Source organism: Helianthus annuus, chromosome 16 (assembly GCF_002127325.2).
Source record: "Helianthus annuus cultivar XRQ/B chromosome 16, HanXRQr2.0-SUNRISE, whole genome shotgun sequence".
NCBI lineage: Eukaryota > Viridiplantae > Streptophyta > Magnoliopsida > Asterales > Asteraceae > Helianthus > Helianthus annuus.
In genome coordinates this window covers 144204557-144219333 of record NC_035448.2, presented here as the reverse complement: position 1 = coordinate 144219333, position 14777 = coordinate 144204557, and the positions used below count along the sequence as shown (strand labels likewise).

Below are 14777 nucleotides of genomic sequence, written 5' to 3'. Positions count from 1 at the left end.
AATGACAAAATATTATTAAATATTTAAATAACAGTAATAAAAAAATACTTATAATATTCTGTTTTGATATAAATATCTTATAACATATCACATATGATTTACGGCTTGTATCACTTTTTTGCCAATTTAGTACACAAAAATAATACTATAAGCCGCTGCCAATTTAGTACACAAAAATCTATCTATAATTTCTATAAAAGGAGAAATCCCAATGACATAAGAAAAGCTGATGTGTCAGCAGGAGAGGCTGTCCAACAAGACTTTTCTTATGTCATTTTTACATCATAAACCTTAATATTAAAAGACTTTAAATTTCAACGTTGGCCCACATCCAAATCTCAAAGGTCTGATGCCAAAAGTCTGCCCATATACAAAAGGCAAAGATCTGCCCACATACAAAAGGCAAAGCTCTGCCTATCATTCAAAATTCAAAAACTCTGCCACGTTCAAAATTATGGCTCCAGATTCAAAATTCAAAATTATGGCTCCAGATATATAAGATACCACCTTCTTCAATCAATTAGTCTCCCTCTAATCCATTTCTCTCTCAACTTTCTCTCTCTAAATGTCGAGATGCGAAGATAAAATTATTAATACGGAAAGCTATCTCTTTTTAAATCAAATCTCCACAATCGATTCAATGATAGATGTTGCCTATTCTGCTTCAGTCGATTAAATGATATTCATTTGGTATGTTATCATTTGTTTTCTTTAATTTTGGTAATTAATATTTCAATCTGAATTTTTTGCAGCAAGAACAAGAGGATTTCCAAAGGAAAGAAGGGTGGGAAGAAGAAAGCATTAGTCTTTTTATTATTTCTATTTTCTGTGTTTTGTTTTCTTTAATTTATAGTTTCTGGGTTTTGTTTTCTTTAATTTTGGTTTTTTTAATAATTTGGGGATTCTGATTTTTGATAAATGTATGTTAAGCAGAGCTAATCCGTTTTCGAAGAAAGATTGGTATGATACCAAGGTAATTGTTAATTCATTCTATTGTTAGTGTGTTAAAGTTTGATATTAAAATTTATTTTTTTAGTGATTTTTTAGTGATCTTTTAGTGATATTAAAATTGTTAACTCTTATCCAACAGGTGCTAAACTTTGCATGATATTAGAACTACTTGGAAACTCAGGTTCCGTAACCGGTGTCGATGTGGCAAGACACCGGTTAGCCGCTTGTAGAACTACTTGGAAACTCTGGTCCAGAAATACTCACTTGGTGATTATTGTTGTCTCTTTATCGCTAACGGAGCTGAATTTTCTCTCGTCCCGATCCGTGTCGATTCTGACATTGAATCTTGTAAGAGTTCCTGCTCTTTATTTTTGAAATATCTAAATTGAAGGTTGGGGAAAGAGCTTTGTAAACATGTGGGTTCCAAAAGAATATGTTATATAATCCGAGTCCACTGATGCATAGCAGCCATAACAGCACAACTGGAGCAAAAAGGAAACCAACTCGATGTGTGCCATAGTGTTGCAGTGCAAATAAGCACACTAATATGATGCAGGTAATCGGGATCACAACATCTGTAAATAAAAATAGTTTTAAAATATGCACTTACACTTTTAATGATGTGACTACTATTTAAATGTAATCAGCTTATAGTGTTTGGATAAACGAATTCTGCTTCTTATATCTAGAGTATTTTGTCAACTATTAATTAAGTGTGCTTATTTCTGACATTGAATCTTGTAAGTGTTCCAGCTCTTTATTTTTGAAATATTTAAATTGTATTGTTATCCCTTGAATGAGTTACCTACTTGACCCATTTCTTTTGCAGGAAAGCTTTTGAGTTTTTTATTTATTAATTATATTATTTGTTCATAAAAGTAGAACTTTAGTTTGATGGTTGTGTTATAGATTTTTCCCCAAGCCTAAATTACTAGCCATGCATTCAGATTATTATGGTATTTCAAATTGGTTGATCTATATGTTGCATCATATGTACTATGCAGATAGCTATTGAAAATGGTCACTTAATCTATTAATTTTACTATATCTTTGGGATCCATTTTGATCTTTTATTTTAAATTGGTTGATCTCTATGTTGCATCAACCCATTTGACCCGTTTCATTTTAAACTAAACATTTTTATTTTACATATGACCCGTTCAACATAACATAACATGGATACAGTATCTTTTTCATCTTTAGGTCTGTTGGTATGACTCAAATGAATGGACAACAAGCAAGAATCCATTTTGTGTTCACTTAGAGGATAACAAGTGTTAATGAGGTAAGGGGAATTTCATTTTATCCTTTATATTATCTTGATAAATGTGTTGGCTAATGATGGAGCCTTTATTAATGTTGTAGAGCATAGAGCAATAAGCGCACGACGTTCTTAAACTTATTGATCTTGCGGGTAGTGAACGTCTTTAAGCCATCAACAAAAGTTTTTCATCGTTAAGCGATGTTATATTCACTTTAGCAAAAATGGAAGAACATGTACCTTTGAGGAACTCAAAACTTACATATCTTCTTCATGTACTCATCTAATATCTATGAATTATGATTATAAATTTGTCTTTATGCTATCTATTTGAAAGCTTCTAATGATATTGCATTTGGTTTTGAAACTGACAAGCCTTGCTTAGGTGGTGATTCCAAGATTTTTATGGTGGTAAATGTTTCTCTAGCATCTACCTCCATTAATGAGTCACTTTGTTCTCTTCAGTTTGCTACAAGAGTTAATGCTTGAGAGATTGGAGTGTCTCGAAGGCAAACTCGTGTTAAGCAATTGGATGCTACATTCAGCCATGGCTAATGATTTTGCAGTCATAAATAGCATTTGGAAATGTAGATTTTTGAGATTCCAACAGTTTGTTGTTTATGTGTATAGTAGAAAGAATGATTGAAGAACAGTAGCTACCTAATGATTTATTCAGAGGAATGAACAACTTCAATTTGATTGAAGTTCTTGGTTTATAGATTTGTACTTTTGTACTTTTGTTAATTATATTATATTTAAGCAATGTTTCTGACTTCGGCGTTAAACTTGGATCTAATTTGAACGACATAAATGTAAAATGATACAATACTCTTGTGGTTGTAAAGTATAATGTTTTGCTTGTACGTAGTTATCCTGGTTGTAAAGTTGTTATATATTGTGAGTAATGAATCATTTTAATATAGAAACATTCGTTGTTTAATAAAATGTGATATGTAAATTTTCTAAAAACCACCCATGTTTGCATTAGGGTTAAAAGGGATCAGACAATACAGGTTAAAAGAGTTAGTTAACAGAGGGCTTGGAGAAAACAGTGGTTGAAACCACTGTTGGGTGATATTTTATTGTGTTTATTAGGTTAAAACAGTGTTTTGTGGAGAAAACAGTTGGTTGAAACCACTGTTGGGTTAAAACTGTGGTTTGAAATCACTGTTCGGCTAAAACAGTGTTTTGTGAAGAAAACAGTGGTTGAAACCATTGTTGGCTTAAAACTATGGCTTAAAACCATAGTTTTAAGCCAACAGTGGTTTCAACTACTGTTTTCTCCACAAAAAAAAAAAAAAAAAAAACTGTTTTAACCCAATAAAATATTACCCAAAAGTGTTTTAACCCAATAAAACTATGACTTTGGTCAACAGATGGATGAAAACAGATGTTTGGAATTACTGTTGGGATAAAGCAGGGTGTTGTGGAGAAAACTATGGTTGAAACTTGTCACACCCCAACCGATGGCGGAAACATCGGGTGCGAGCACTAAGTGTTCAGATTGCTCGTGAAGTTCCATAACACTAGATATTTCAATAGAATTTAAATTGATTTCATGCATAATAGTCTAAAACGAATATTCAACACATCAAGTACCAAATTACATCAATCCAAATATTGTTCAAAGTCTTATTAACTACGTGGCATTTCTAGGCATCGTCCTAGCTTGATTTCCACGTGTTCCCATAGCAACTTATCAGCCTGCAACATGTATTAAAATATCAATACAAAAGTATTGGCGAGTATACAAGTTTGGATAATAGAATAATAGGTTAAAACAACTCATGTCCACATTGTAAATAGAATAAAATAGTTTCAGCCGTGCTAGTGTCGCAGTCCACGTAGTGATAGCCCAAGTATCCCGATGCTTTAGTGTTTACCCAAGACACAAGGTAAACTAGAATCCTCCTAACAATACCCCCTGAGAATAATGGGAGAGGTGCACCCCCTATAGCGCTACTATTGTTAAGGCGGAACTACACACCCTGGATTAAACGTCACATAGCACAAATAGAATACTAGAATACACATGTTTTCACATACACATAGGATAGAGTTTAGATTTCAAAAGTTTCAAGTTTCGTAGTTTATATGGAATACATGTTACACCCCAAAGTTTTAAAGTAAAGCGGGATCGAGTATACTCACAGTGATTGCTTAACAGTTACACTACTTAACAGTTACACTGTTATTGGATCAAAGGGAGCTCTTTTAGAATTAGCCTGATTAGATTACAACAGATAAGAGTCGGGCAGAATAATGAGATTGCACAAAGTGTTGGAACAGTCACTGGATCGGATGGCTGTCCGATCGGATGGCTATCCGATCGGATTGCCAGTCGATCGGGTGGCTGTTGTAAGAGGGAACGGATGACTGTCCGATCGGATGGCTATCCGATCGGGTGGTCACTCGACCCAAGTGTCAAGTTTCAAGTGTTTTGGTTATCTTGATCGGGTGGCTGCTCGATCGGATGGCTATCCGATCGTGTGGTCACTCGATCGAGGTTTCCAAGATTTCAAGTTTCTGAAAAGGTTATTAAGTGTTGAAACATCATGAGACAGGTGTTACCCGATCGAGTGGCTGTTTGATCAGATGGTCATCCGATCGGATTGTCACTCGATCGAGTGATCCTTGTCTCGTTTGTAATTTTGTAAACTTTCTAAGTTTCTAGTTTAACGGTGACGGCACGATACGCATCGAGACAACGGTGAACTCATCGGCACACAGCCATTCTAATCGGATGGGAATCGCCCCTGTTCGAATCAGTCGTCTGTCCTTAAAAAGTTTTTGTCGGAATCCGTGTTTTGGCCATCTTTTCCGGCAAGAATTTAGATCCAAGCCGAGTTTAGACTACTCCTCATGTCTACAGTCCGTTTAGACTCGGTCTCCACCGAATAAAGTAAAAGTTTGAAGAAAAGATAAGGATAACTCAAGTTTTTATGCGAAAAGTCTAGATTTAGCTTATTATTTTGTGTAAAAACGTATGAAATTCCTTAGATCTGAGCTAGATATTGGCAGAAATGACGTCATTCAACAATTTGTACAAACCGCCATGATGACATCACCTACAAGAGCTCAAATCTCGGGGATTTCACGGTGAAAATTGTGATTTCAAAGGTGAATCACGTAGAGAATGAAGTGTAGATCAAGAAAGTACAAGAATCTAGCCTAAAGCGTACCGAAATTGCCAAGAAATCGAAGAAGTGAGTGAAGCGTGCGTCTGATCAAGTGGGACTGTCACATCAGGGAATATGGTGATGTGACAGGCCTATTTATAGTGTGTGAGGGAGACTAAGGCGGTGTGCACGGATCGGGTGGCCGGTCTGGAGTGGCCATGCGATCGGGTGACTGTCCGATCGGATGGCTGTCCGATCGGATGGTTATCCGATCGGATAGCTGTCCGATCGGATGGTTGTCCGATCGGATGGCTATCCGATCGGATAGCTGTCCGTTCGGATGGCTATCCGATCGGATTGCCACTTGGTCAATTCCATCCCTTCCGCGTTCCCGTCTTTGATTCGTTTTGCGAATTAGATTAAGCGTTGCGTATTATTGAGTAACTAGAATAACTAGATTACATCACAAACACCAAAAGTTCCCAAGATTAATAGATTCCGCTAGTGACAAGGCTCTAGTCTCTCGTTCAACCAAGAATCAAGTTTCACGAGTCTCAAGAGTCAAGTACCAATTAGATTTAGACATTCCAAACATAGATTTAGGCATTCCAACATAGATTTAGACATTTCAAATATAGGGTTAGGCATTCCAAGCATATAGATTTAGACATTCCAAATATCAAGTATCACACATAAGATAGTAGAGGGGCCAGACTTGCCAATAAATAAAGTTCAGGGGCTAAATCGGATAATAGCCTAAAGTTTAGGGACGCTGGGCGTTACAGTCTCCCCTCCTTTAGGAGATTTCGTCCCCGAAATCTTAGAAGAAGGCTTCTCGAAGAGTTGCGGATACTTGGCCTTCATATCACTTTTCAATTCCCAAGTGAATTCGGCGCCACGCTTTCTTTCCCATCGAACCTTAACAATGGCAATTTTGCTGCACCTCAGACGCTTGACAGCTTGATCCATGATTTCGACCGGTTTCTCCACAAATTGCACAGCTTCATTAATTTGCAAGTCTTCGAGGGGAACCCGCAGTTCCTCGTCGGCTAGACATTTCCGTAGATTAGATGCGTGGAACACTGGATGCACGTTGTTTAGTTCTTGTGGCAAATCGAGTCTGTACGCCACCTTGCCAATCCTTTCGAGTATCTTGAAAGAACCCACATAGCGAGGAGCGAGCTTTCCCTTCTTACTAAAGCGAACTACTCCCTTCCAGGGAGATACCTTGAGAAGAACTCGGTCACCAACAATAAATTCCAGAGGCTTACGCCTAACATCAGCATAGCTCTTTTGTCTGCTCCTAGCCTTGATCAAGTTATCACGGATCTGATGAATCTTGTCACCAATCTCATGCCAGCTGAGAGGAGATCGGCACTTGCGGCCATATAAAGCTTCGAAAGGAGCCATCTGAATACTGGAATGATAGCTGTTGTTATACGAGAACTCAATCAATGATAAATGTACATCCCAGTTACCACCAAAGTCGATGACACAAGAACGGAGCATATCCTCTAGGGGTTGAATAGTACGCTCGGTCTGCCCATCCGTCTGAGGATGAAAGGCCGTGCTAAGATTCAAGTGTGAACCCATAGCGGACTGGAATGTTTACCAAAGACGCGAAGTAAAACGACCATCACGGTCAGAGATTATATCAGGAGGTATGCCATGACGGCATATAATCTCATCGGTGTAGATTCGAGCAAGTTTCTCCCTTTATAATCTTCACGAATAGGAAGAAAGTGGGCCGATTTGGTCAAACGATCGACAATCACCCAGATACTATCGTGACCAAAAGGCGTACGGGGTAATTTTGTAATAAAATCCATAGCAATGCTATCCCATTTCTAAACTGGGATCTTAGGTTGCTCCAAAAGTCCAGAAGGACGCTGATGTTCAGCCTTCACTTTCGAGCAAGTGAGGCACTTAGAAACATACACAGCAATGTCCTTCTTCATGTCAGGCCACCAATAAGTCAAACGCAGATCCTGGTACATCTTATCGGCACCTAGATGAATAGAGTAACGAGACTTGTGGGCCTCATTCATAATGAGCTCATGTAGATTATCGCGATCTGGCACCCAGATGCGATTGAGATAGTACGGCAGACCATCAGATTTAGTTTCGAGCTGGTTAACGTTAGCTCCAAGAACTTCAACAGATAGACTTCCTTCATTAGCTGACGAATACTGAGCTTCACGAATACAAGCATGCAAGTCACTAGAGATACGAATAGCCTTAAAATGAGTTTTACGACTAAGAGCGTCGGCCACTACATTCGCCTTGCCAGGATGGTAGCGAATTTCATAGTCGTAGTCGTTTAGTAATTCCACCCAATGCCTCTGCTGCATGTTCAGTTCTTTTTGGTCAAAGATATGTTGAAGACTCCTGTGGTCAGTGAAAACCACACACTTTGTACCATACAGCTAGTGTCGCCAAATCTTTAACGCAAAAATAACTGCACCAAGCTCCATACAGCTAGTGTCGCCAAATCTTTGAGCTGACGAGAGGCATAAGCAATAACCCTGTCCCGGTGCATGAGCACACAGCCCAATCCACGGTTCGAGGCATCACAATATACCACGAAGTCGTCATTGCCATCAGGAAGAGTCAAAACAGGAGCATTGCATAACAAGTCCTTAAGAGTCTGAAAGGATTCCTCTTGTTCGGGACCCCAAACAAAAGGTTTCTCCTTTTGGGTTAGAGTAGTAAGAGGAACAGCGATTTTAGAAAAAATCCGTGATGAATCGACGGTAATAACCTGCCAATCCTAGAAAAGAACGAATCTCAAACACGGATTTAGGCATACACCATTTCTTCACTGTCTCGATCTTAGAAGGGTCAACATGAATACCTTGCTTACTAACGACATGACCAAGGAATTGCACTTCATCGATCCAAATCTCACACTTAGAAAATTTAGCATATAGGTGTAGGATCGTTTTCTGACCCAAACGAGTCGTTCAGAAGAGTTTTTGCTCAATACGAGAGGCGGAAACAAACGTATCAAGTTAATTCAGCTTGCAATTCACTTTAAACTGTCTTTTGATTGATTTAACAACGTTTTACAGCGAGTAAACACTTCGGCAGCAGTTCGGTACTGAAACCGGAAAGTTACAAATGACAAGGCACGATCACTATTTATAGGCAAGGTGATTTCGCACGGAATGGTTCAAGGGAAAACAGTTTCACACGAAATGACTATTTCGTGCGAAATGACTATTTGATTTCGTGCGAAATGACAATCTGTCATTTCGTGCGAAATGACCTTCTAACCCATATTTGACAGTTTTCTCGAATAACGTGCCCTAATCTATCTAAATACATAAAAGACTCGATACAAGACGAATTTGACAGACATATGCACCAACAGAATCCACCTTGGATGTTGACGAAGTCTTCAGTGTCGAGTCTTCAATCTTCAGTCTTTATCAGTCTTCTCGATCTCTCCCGAAGTATCTGACAATGTAAAGCATCCCTAATCTCTCTCTTCTCTTTTCATCAGCACCAACATATAACCTCCCTTGGATGTTGATCTTCAAAGAATCAGAAACGTAATCTCGCTCTCAAGCTTTCTAATTCTCTTGATCAGATCTCTTGATTCCTTAAGTGTATCAGCATCATCAGCTTGCATGACCCTCAGGATTCGAACCTGGATTTTCACCATTCAAACTCCTTCTTTGCTAGCAGACTCCCCCTTAAGTTGTGCTTGGGATCATATTCAGGCTTTCACAGGTTCAAGATCGAATCCTGGCTCTCATCTTGCTCAAGATCAGAAACCTGGCTAACCTGCACATTCTCTACCTCAAAATAAATTTCACAAATTTATACACCACTTGCAGGTATTAATCAATCAATAAATGATTTTACAATGTTAATCTCTGATGAACCACTTGTAACAATAACATTTTTCTTTTTCAAACAAATTTCATCTCAAACAAATTCTCCCAAACCTTTTGTTCATCATGTTTAGCACTTGGAATTTTGAAAATCAGCTTCTCAACATCAGTTGTCGAAAATAAGATGAAATAAAATCTTTTTGGATTTTCAAAACTTTTTGCTAAAACACACTGAAAATCTTTTTGGATTTTGTTTTTAACAAGATGCAATAAAGAAATATTTACATACAATATTTTTGTGAGTTTGTGTAAGAGGATCATATTAGTTTATGAGACAAATCACTAACACCGGTAAGCTTTAAACATTTTAAGTTCTAAACGATTCACATAGATTGTCAGTATACTGATCCACTTAAATTTTCACACAAAGTTCAACTGTTTCAAGATACGAGATTAGTGTTTTAAAGACTTAAACTTATTCGCGTGTCCCACCTCAGAATATACTCCCGTATCCAGACTTCTATATTCAGTCTTACAGGTGAATGTACACTAATGATATCTGTAAACGGGTAATGCAAGACCATGAGAGCTCAGGTTAGGACTTCCGTTCGTACAGAGAGATGATGGCTCGACTTTAGGTGTGTCCCGTTTGGGGATCTTTTCTTCAACAGCACATGATTAGCATTTTTCAATGTTTCATCATTTTTTGTACTGAGGGCTGGCTTTAAGAATAAAGCTTATGCAAAGTATTATACGAGGACTAGGCTATTGCTCCCGCAAAATTAGAAGTCCTGGTATAATACCCCAGATATCATCACGCACAAAGACCTAGTATGTCAGAAATAGAAAATCTTTCAAACAAGATTTCGGGGGTTACCCATATATCTGAGAGATGTTCCCCACGATATAAGTAAGTTTGATATTTAGGTTTATATCTCGAAAACAGTCTACTAAATGTATAAAAACATAATGGCATATCCTCAGTGAGACCGTTTATCACATTTTGACTTTCCAATTCTTTAGCGTGTTGTGATAGTCCACTGATGCACTATCATTTCCTCTTTTTCTCAACAAAACTCTTTTTCATTTTATCATGTTTTTGGATTTTTCAAATTTTCTAATGTTTTTGGATTTTCTATCTGACATTTCTTACTCCTCCTAAAATTCAAAAACATTTAAAGAAAATTTTGAAAATAAACTGTACAAGTAAAGTGACAACTGATATGAATTGCTTCAATTCGCCATTCACCTGGCATAAACAATCAGAACTCCCCCTTACAACAAACTATTTTCCCATTATGATTTCAAAACACTTAAGTTTGTTTTAATCAAAATGGTTTTTCCGAAAAATAAGTTTTGTTGATTTTACCACTTATAGGTTGGGGATTACTTCATCACTTTGTTTTATCAACCACTTGTATGAGGATTACATCAAGTTCAATTTAATGACCTTGATTAACCACTTGTAGGTGAAAACCCACTTTTCTACCACTTGTAGATTCACAAACCAAACATACCACTTGTAAGATAAGATATGATAAGAGCAAGAAACACTACCACTTGTAAATCGAAATTTCACAGTTGTGAATTTCTCAAGAAAGATGCCGATTCCTACTCCCCAATTACCAACCTGGGAGTTCCGGCAAGTCAGGTTTTTCAGTTAAAGAGATTCTCCCAAGCCTGACAGTCCTTGGGAGATTCCGAGTTATCAACACTCGATTTCTTTCCTTTCATCTTCTTCTCATAATATTCCTTTACCCCGTTGACTTTCCCATCAATCATTTTTCCAAAAATATGTTTCACTTTGGGGTTAAAGGCTTTTTCAACATCAAATTTTTTCTTTTCAGAAAAGAATTGATTTGAAATCTCAACTTTGCCAACTTTTTGTTTAAAATTTTCAGCCCTCAATGGCGGAAAATTTGCATCATCCATTGGAGGTACAGATTTTTCATCTTTTGATTCAACTTGTGGCTCCTCTGACTTTGTGGAATTAGATTCATCACCAGAAAATAGCTCCTCTGATTTTGATGAATCAGAATCATCGCTAGAACTATCATCTGATTTCTTAACAATCCGTTTTTGGTTGTCAAGGTTTGCTTTTCTTTTATAAAACCTTTTTGAACATTCACCAACTTCAAACTTCGAATTTTTGAAAACTATAAAAGGTTTGGTTAGTGGTTCATTTTCGATCATCTTTTCTTTCATTTTAAGAGACACTCCCTGTTTTGATTGGATTGCCTTTGGACAATTCCTAGCAATATGACCAATTGTTTTGCATTGAAAACAAGTTCTTGTCTCTTTCTTCTGAACATCTCCATTTTTCATTTCTTCTTGCTTCTTCGTAAGGAATTCTCTGTTTGATTGTTTCCAGAATGAGCTTTTCTCCTCTTCTTCTGAACTTGCTCCTGAAACAAATACAGTTTTTGGTTTATATGTTTTTTCATTTTTATGATTTTCTGGTGGAATGTATCCAAGACCTTTCTTTTTGAAATTACCATTATGGTTTGGTTTCTTTCGATAGCCTGAACCAGAACTGCAACCCTTTTTCTTGTTTTCTTTTTGTTGAACTCTTGAGGTGTATTTTTTAGGTTTATCAGAAAGATTTACATCTTTTATTTCAGAAATATTAATTTCTGTTAGTTTGAAAACCCTTTTTATCATTTCAGATTTGACACCTCTTATTGGAAATTCTTCATCAGAATATAATTTGTCAGAATCATTCAAAGTATAGGCTACTTTGTATGTTTCGTCATTCAAATTAGATTTTGATAACAAGAATTCTTTATTGTAAACTTGTAACACCCTAACACATTTTAACCTAAGATTCGCAGCGGAAAACGCATATGTAAAATTTCTTTCATGATACTCTTCAATTCACTTAAATACATTAATCTCTTTTTATAAATTAATGAAAACTAACATACATATATCAAATTAAGTGACCACATACACACCCACGTATAATCCATGACTTGACTCGATCTTCGACCGCGTACACTTCTTGATGAAATTTCCATAATCCTGTACAGCCTGCAGTCACCACATTCAATCACATCATTAGAACCGGTGACATAATACAAATAATCTTAACACATGCATAATAAAGCGTCAACATGTCATGCTTTCTCTTATACTAGCCCATCATCCATCCATTCGATCACTCGCATCGGATTGCGGAGTCAACCTTCTCTTCCATAATTACATGCCTATACTTCACATTAATTCTCAATAGGAAAACGGTTAGTATCATTAGCTTCCCTTCATATGAACATGTCCTCAAATACCCATAACTCGACTTATTCATTCAAGCATATAATTAAATACCCACTCAAACATGCATTCAATTTATATCCATACACGTACTTGCAATTTACATCCTACATGTATAACTCTTTAATTCGACTTTATGCATAATTCATTATGTAAGTTCCCCTTTCTTACCCAAACTTAATCGAATCCCTTTCTTAACCACTTTCAACCCATTACCACTAAAACTTAACTTAGTAATAATCATTAATTCATATCTTCTTACAGTACATTCAATAATTACCATATTTCATAATTACCTTACCAAACAAAGAGGGGTAAGTTCGGAGTTCACTTACCTTGCGCGCCCGTATTTGCGTTCGCTTATTTGATTGAGTATTCGTAGCCCGTTAGCCTTCAACGCTCCCATCCATCTTGACATGATTCCTATACACTCATGTCATTACATTCACATTCTTATTAACATATATGCTTATACTTATGAACAATCATATCAAATTCACATCTAACATACGACCTACATAAAGCATACTCAACATCATTAATCCATTTAAACAAGCATAAAGCATACTCGACATCATCCCTACATAATCTTCACATGAACTATATATGTTTACCCATTACTTGCATACAATTTCACTTATTATTGTCTTTTAGACATTTTATCAAACACTTGGCGTGCGTACTACTTCCTAAGCATAATGTACAAGTTCTTTAAGCATGTTCTTCCTTATTTCATCTTATGAACTATCACATTCAAACAAAATCTCATAATCATAAATTTCACTTCAAGTTTAACTATCTTAGTCTATCATACAACACCTTATACAACACAAGATTACACTATAGCATCTTCAAGTTCATCATAATCATCATCTTCACACTCATGCAATGGGTTTCATTCTAAATCACCCAATTACTTGAAATTATTCATAACACAAGTTCTATTTGGTGTTTCTAACACCTCTACATGCTTAAATTCATACAATTTCATGGATTGATCATAACCCACTTCAAACAAGATCATCAAATCTGAGTTTTATGACATACCTTGTGATCCCCTTGTGAAGGTGATCGTTAATTTATGTTTGGTTGTGAATTTGGGCCTCGTTTAGTCTTTCAATTTGAAGAACTTGATGAAGTTTAGGGTTTTTGGCTCCATGGGAGCCTTCCTGCTCGTTCACGAACACACACACACACACGATGTGTGTGTCTGTGTGTGTTGTTTTCTTTTAATAGAACAACTTTCAAGTTGTTCACTTTGGTCCCTCATGTTTCGTTTTAATTAAATAAGGCTACAATCCTTCGTTTAATACCAACGATACTAATATTCAACTAGGTTAATTATCCCTAGTAAATATTCATTTACGGGTTCCCTTTTACTCCTAACAGTATTTTTACCCGTTCCTTTATATTACCCGAGTTTAAATTACCAAACCCATTTTTGGGGTGTTACAAAACTCTTTTGCCCTGTTTAACTTTTGAACTTGACGTTTCAGACTTTGACTCTGAATTTGACTCCGACTTTGATTCCTCGGTTTCATCGTTATCTAACACCTGATCGACCACTTTCTTTATTATTTCAGACTAATGATCAGTGTCAGATGATGTAAAAATAACATCAATGTTGTCTGGCAAATTTTCTGAAGACTCAGACTCCCACTGTAAATTTGTTGCCTTTTTGACTCTTTCTGAATTTGGATTTCATGGAGAATATCCATTTTCAAGCGGGGGTGGACACTTATTGTAACTGACACTTTGTTTCTTACCAAAAATTTTTACTTCAGATTTCTCTTTTGTTTCAGAAATCTTCTCTTCAGATGTTTCTTCTTCAAATGCCTTCATGCCTTCAACGGTTGGATAAATCCTGTCAATAACATAAGAAGTACATGAATAACTTTTTAACAACCTGTTTACTCTTTCTGTTTCAATCCTTTGGGTTTCCAGTTTTTGTTCTAGCACAGCACACTTCTCAATGTAATTGTTGACGACTTTCTGCTTTGTCATGAAAGCTCCTTGAAGTGTCTTTATGGCTGTTGCTTGTTCACTGCTTGATTGATTGTACTGATTCATTGCTTTATTCAGAACATCATAAGATTCTTTTAATCTGTTCATGTTATGAATCAAAGTACTGTTTTGCTTCTTTACTGCTTCACAGTTTTCACATTTCACAGGAATATTTCTTGCATCGGCTTCTGCTTCAACTGTGAAAGCTGGAACTTCTTTTACCTTTTTCTTTTTCACAGGAACTTCTTCATCATCACTGCTAACTTGTTTTTTAACTTTCTTCTTTTTCTTTCGAACTTTTCCATCATCACTGTCACTCTCTTCTAGCATTCT

At 36.6% G+C, this 14777-nt stretch overlaps 2 long non-coding RNA genes across 2 annotated transcripts; one reads left to right on the top strand and one right to left on the bottom strand.

The window, feature by feature from the left end:
- The first annotated feature begins 606 nt into the window (after positions 1–606).
- Positions 607–2892, top strand: LOC118488132. Its single transcript, XR_004883874.1, has 3 exons — positions 607–973; positions 1091–2236; positions 2317–2892. It is a non-coding gene; the product is annotated as an uncharacterized LOC118488132 (long non-coding RNA).
- A 9240-nt stretch (positions 2893–12132) lies between these two features.
- Positions 12133–13628, bottom strand: LOC110880627. The gene is made up of 3 exons (XR_002559397.2): positions 13488–13628; positions 12776–12863; positions 12133–12200 (listed from the first exon to the last, which is right to left on the bottom strand). It is a non-coding gene; the product is annotated as an uncharacterized LOC110880627 (long non-coding RNA).
- Between the last annotated feature and the right edge of the window lie 1149 nt (positions 13629–14777).